This window comes from Xyrauchen texanus, chromosome 45 (assembly GCF_025860055.1).
Source record: "Xyrauchen texanus isolate HMW12.3.18 chromosome 45, RBS_HiC_50CHRs, whole genome shotgun sequence".
Lineage (NCBI taxonomy): Eukaryota > Metazoa > Chordata > Actinopteri > Cypriniformes > Catostomidae > Xyrauchen > Xyrauchen texanus.
The window spans coordinates 28,072,408-28,077,962 of NC_068320.1; the positions used below are offsets into that span (position 1 = coordinate 28,072,408).

The following is a 5,555-nucleotide window of genomic DNA, read 5'->3' on the forward strand; positions in this document are numbered from 1 at the left end:
AGTGTGAGTAAGTGTGTGTGAGTATAAGTGAGTGTGTGTGTATAAGCGAGTGTGTGAGTGTGTGTGAGTGAGTGTGTGTGTATAAGTGAGTGTGTGTGTGTCTAAGTGTGAGTAAGTGTGTGTGAGTATAAGTGAGTGTGTGTGTATAAGCGAGTGTGTGAGTGTGTATAAGTGAGTGTGTGTGTGTGTGTGTGCGTAAGTGTGTGTGAGTATAAGTGTGTGTGTGTATAAGTGAGTGTGTCTGTGTGTGCGTGTTTTTGTGATTTACGAGGACAATTTTGTAAGTTATAAACTGGTAATTACAAAGGTATTATGCTATAAATGTGATTTATGAGGACATTTCTAGTGTCCCCATAATTCAAATCGCTTAAAAATCATACTAAACAATGTTTTATTGAAAATGTAAAAATGCAGAAGGTTTTCTGTGAGGGTTAGGTTTAGGGGTTGTGTTAGGTTTAGAGGATAGAATCTATAGTTTATCCTCTTAACCAGCACCCCTATTTTTGAGAATTTTCGGAAAATGACATACCCAAATACAAATGTCTGTAACTCCTAAACCATATGCTCCACATTCATAACTCTGATATTTTTTTAAACTAGACACTTGAAACTTTGTTACCCAAGAGTCATATTAATTCAAAAGTAGCATAGGAACAGAGTAAAACAAGGTCAAATTTACATGAAAGTGACTCACGATTTCTATGAATGAACTTCATTTAGGGAAAAATGTATCAGACTTTTATGTTAAAGGCCTGAAAACACCATAAAGATAAAACTGAATGTCTGACCATGTTCTGATTCAAATTTGAAGATGATACTCCCAAAAATGTAGTTTCTGTAAGCTTTTATTCAGGGAAAGTCTAAGCGTCCTTTCCAAAAGGCCATTTGGAGACTGTAATCTCATATCTTGCTAGTCTTCTCCACTGTAATTTTATAATCAAAACCATCTTCACCTGACTTCTTGTAATCCTTTCCTTCCATTTTTGTTATATTATATGCATCATAAATATAATGTGTGTGTGATATAAATATTATGTCTTTATGTATAATATACAGCTATCACCTAGCTACTACGTGTAGCCTACGTGTCTTTGCTAGTCATTTTATAATCAAAAACATGATATGAACAGAAAAACTGCCAATACTTCATAAACATAAAAACTCAAGGCGATGTGTTTCAACTTAGCGATCTAATCACGGGATCGAGTCCATGGAGAAACATCTCGTGTTACCAGCTTCAGCCCGGCCCTAATGACCGCAGGTTCTGACCCGTGTGCAAAGTTTCAAGAGTTTTTGAGCATGTTAAGAGCCCCAAAAGTGCCCGTAAGTCAGTAAAAAAAAAAATAAATAAAAAATAATAATAATAATAATAATAATAATAATAATGCGCTGTCGTAAAATGGCGAAGAGCGCACGAGTGGACGCACTTGTATTAGACCTATGTATTAGACAGATCTTCTGAGGTAAACTAAGCAAACTGTCAATCACTTCATTAGTGTTTTAGTTGGTTAATACTCCCATCCATCAAAATTTTGCTGACAAGACATTGGGTGGCTTTTATCCAGTCAAAAACCGAGGTGCGAGAGTGACAGGTCCGCAGCCTGTTGTTGCGCTCCCTTCATATTTTGGTCATTACAGAGCCTCTGATTGAAGGAGAGAAACAGGGAATGGCTCATTTTATCAGAAACAGTCCAAACTCACGGGGAGAGATGGTTTTGAACATTGGAATACAAATTAGAATCGATATTTCATTGAAAGTGAACATGATGGATTACTCTAACTGGAAGCGCTCATGAAAACTGAGGAGGATATTTAGTTTTTTCCCTATTTTTTGTTGTTTTGGATTAAAAAGTGGGATGCATTTTGAAGAGTAGACCCTTACATTGAAATGTATGCTGGTGTTTCTTGGATTAGATCGAACTGATCTGAACCATAGGAGATGAAAGATAAGTATTGCCGTTCATTTTGTTCATATTTACAGGGTCGGTCTGTCAGCATTTAATTTAACCCTTTCCTCTCTGTGTATTGATTGCAAAAACAAGTTCAGAACGTGATTCTTGAGTGTTTTAGCTTTCAAATGATGCATAGTTTATGATAGTTGATTGAATATTTGTTATAAAACAAAGGTAATAAAATTATAAACACCCCCCCAGGGCCCGCCGGCACCCCCCTGCTGGTTAACAGGTTTAAACAGTATAAAAGTCATTATGTCTATGGAAAGTCCTCATAATGATAGGTAGACCAACATGTGTGTGTGTGTGTGTGTGTGAGTGTGTGTGTGTGTAAGTGTGAGTGTGTGTGTGTGAGTATAAGAGAGTGTGTGTGTAAGTGTGTGTGAGTATAAGTGAGTAAGTGTGTGTGTGTGAGTATAAGTGAGTGTGTGTGTGTTTGTATGTGTGAGAGAGTATAAGTGAGTGTGTGTGTGTTTGTATGTGTGAGAGAGTATAAGTGAGTGTGTGTGTGTAAGTGTGTGTATAAGTAAGTGTGAGTATAAGTGTGTGTGTGAGTAAGTGAGTGTGTGTGAGTATAAGTGTGTGTGTGTGAGTGTACGTGAGTGTGTGTGCGATTGTGTGAGTGTGAGTATAAGTGAGTGTGTGTGTAAGTGTGTGTGTATAAGTGTGAGTAAGTGTGTGTGTGAGTGTGTGCGTGTTTGTATGTGTGAGAGAGAGTATAAGTGAGTGTGTGTGAGTATAAGTGAGTGTGTGTGTGTTTGTATGTGTGAGAGAGTATAAGTGTGTGTGTGTGTGAGTATAAGTGAGTGTGTGTGTGTTTGTATGTGTGAGAGAGTATAAGTGAGTGTGTGAGTATAAGTGAGTGTGTGTGTGTAAGTGTGAGTAAGTGTGTGTATAAGTAAGTGTGAGTATAAGTGTGTGTGTGAGTGAGTGTGTGTGAGTATAAGTGAGTGTGTGTGTGTTTGTATGTGTGAGAGAGTATAAGTGTGTGTGTGTGAGTATAAGTGAGTGTGTGTGTGTTTGTATGTGTGAGAGAGTATAAGTGAGTGTGTGAGTATAAGTGAGTGTGTGTGTGTAAGTGTGAGTAAGTGTGTGTATAAGTAAGTGTGAGTATAAGTGTGTGTGTGAGTGAGTGTGTGTGAGTATAAGTGTGTGTGTGTGAGTGTACGTGAGTGTGTGTGCGATTGTGTGAGTGTGAGTATAAGTGAGTGTGTGTGTAAGTGTGTGTGTATAAGTGTGAGTATAAGTGAGTGTGTGTGTGAGTGTGTGTGTGTTTGTATGTGTGAGAGAGAGTATAAGTGAGTGTGTGTGAGTATAAGTGAGTGTGTAAGTGTGTGTGTGTATAAGTGAGTGTGTGTGTAAGTGTGTGTATAAGTAAGTGTGAGTATAAGTGTGTGTGTGAGTAAGTGAGTGTGTGTGAGTATAAGTGTGTGTGTGTGAGTGTACGTGAGTGTGTGTGCGATTGTGTGAGTGTGTGTGTAAGTGTGTGTGTATAAGTGTGAGTAAGTGTGTGTGTGTGAGTATAAGTGAGTGTGTGTGTAAGTGTGTGTATAAGTAAGTGTGAGTATAAGTGTGTGTGTATACGTGAGTGTGTGTGCGTTTGTGTGATTTCAAGTGTGTGCGCGTGAGTGTGTGTTTTACACCGAGGATGTTTTAGAGTCTGATTTATTGATTGTATTTGACAGATAAAATTAACATTACTAATAACATGTTGCTCTGTTTTTGGTCTTTCCCAGTAATTTACAATGGTCAGTCAATTTTGACCATGAATACCAAAGGTGTCATCTTGTTTTTAGGACCACTTAGAATTATCGAATCAAGCTCAATTTATTTTAATTTCTTTATTTTACATGTTCTGATGGCAGATGGAGGAAATCACCAATCTTGTACTGCTCAGATAAAGGAAACAGTTTTTATTAAATAAGGGACATTTATTTCGGTCAAAAATGACCGAATACAATAGGAGGGTTAAACATCTAGGCTAGTAACTGAAAAGTTGCAGGTTTAAACCCTAAATTTATCCACAACCCTTAGAAAACATCTTTGAAAACCATATTTTACGACAATAAAACTCGGCAACTTGTTATTACCCAGCAATGTCATATAAACATAAGTTAAACTAACCCTTCCCACACAGTTTGAAGGATAGACTATATTAACTTAATATAATTTCCAAGCAGAAGCAGTAACTGGTATTTCAGTGGCGGGAACTACTACAGTTACTATGGTAACTACCAACATAGTGCCGCCTGAAAAATAAACTTAACCCAAGACTAGTCGAAGAAAACGAAACATGTCATACATGACCAAATTAATAAAACTTAATACAGCCTTTTAAAACAATTAATATAACGTTATAAAGCCAGATATTCCAGAATATTCCCTCATAAACAAACTGACACACTTCTAAGCTATGAGTGACTAGCGTGCTAACACACGTGTGGCATAATTCTAGTCATTATTAACTTTTTATTTACACGTAAAAACATAACTCCATCCCGATCAGTTTAGAATCAACCCTTTTTAAGTGAACATGAGACGTAAATCATACCTGTATTATTGATGATGGAGATTTAAATCAGCAGTTCGTGTTCAGCACATCCTCGTCCGCGAACACCAACGTCACACATACGTCACACACGCGTCATCATTACCCAACGTTTAAAGAGAATATGTTGTTTTTGTAATAGCACATTATTGATATTAAAATACTTTTTATTTTAAAAACTTAATATGATTTGTATGTAATTCATTTGTATTATATTTTATTATTCACGTGACTTTCGGAGACGCTCGCGTGACGTCTGTGTGTGCGCGCGCAAGGCGGACAGCTGAAGGTGCGCGTGCACGAGAGTGCAATGGCTGAGAGTGAATAGAATACAGAAGGGTTTACCAATAAACAGTAAATACATGAACATAAACAGAGGGAAGAGTCAAACTCAGCGGCTGACAGTAAACAGAAGGAAGAGGACTATGGCTACAGTTTATATCCAAGAACAAGCAGCGAGTATAAAGAGGGCTCGATCGGAGAGAGTTTTCACACAAGTGTGAAATCATGCTGCAGTTCCCCATGGACACTAGTAAGACAAGACAACTACACAGTATTTTATGTGTGCATGCATTTCACGTTAAATGTCATCTCTGTACATGCATTTCATGTTAAATGTTATCTCTGTGCATGCATTTCACGTTAAATGTTATCTCTGTACATGCATTTCATGTTAAATACCATCTCTGTACATGCATTTCATGTTAAATACCATCTCTGTACATGCATTTCATGTTAAATGTTATCTCTGTACATGCATTTCATGTTAAATACCATCTCTGTACATGCATTTCATGTTAAATACCATCTCTGTACATGCATTTCATGTTAAATACCATCTCTGTACATGCATTTCATGTTAAATGTTATCTCTGTACATGCATTTCATGTTAAATACCATCTCTGTACATGCATTTCATGTTAAATGTTATCTCTGTGCATGCATTTCATGTTAAATACCATCTCTGTACATGCATTTCATGTTAAATGTTATCTCTGTACATGCATTTCATGTTAAATACCATCTCTGTACATGCATTTCATGTTAAATGTTA

The 5,555-nt window shown here is 37.0% G+C and overlaps 1 protein-coding gene across 1 annotated transcript in view; it reads right to left on the reverse strand.

Annotated features, from left to right (window-relative positions):
- The window catches only part of rpap3 (RNA polymerase II associated protein 3), an 18,684-nt gene extending 14,085 nt beyond the window's left edge, over nucleotides 1–4,599 (reverse strand). Inside the window, exon 1 of the mRNA XM_052118358.1 lies at nucleotides 4,504–4,599. The gene's annotated coding sequence lies outside the window, so the exon portion shown is untranslated. The remainder of the gene's footprint in view (nucleotides 1–4,503) is intronic.
- Between the last annotated feature and the right edge of the window lie 956 nt (nucleotides 4,600–5,555).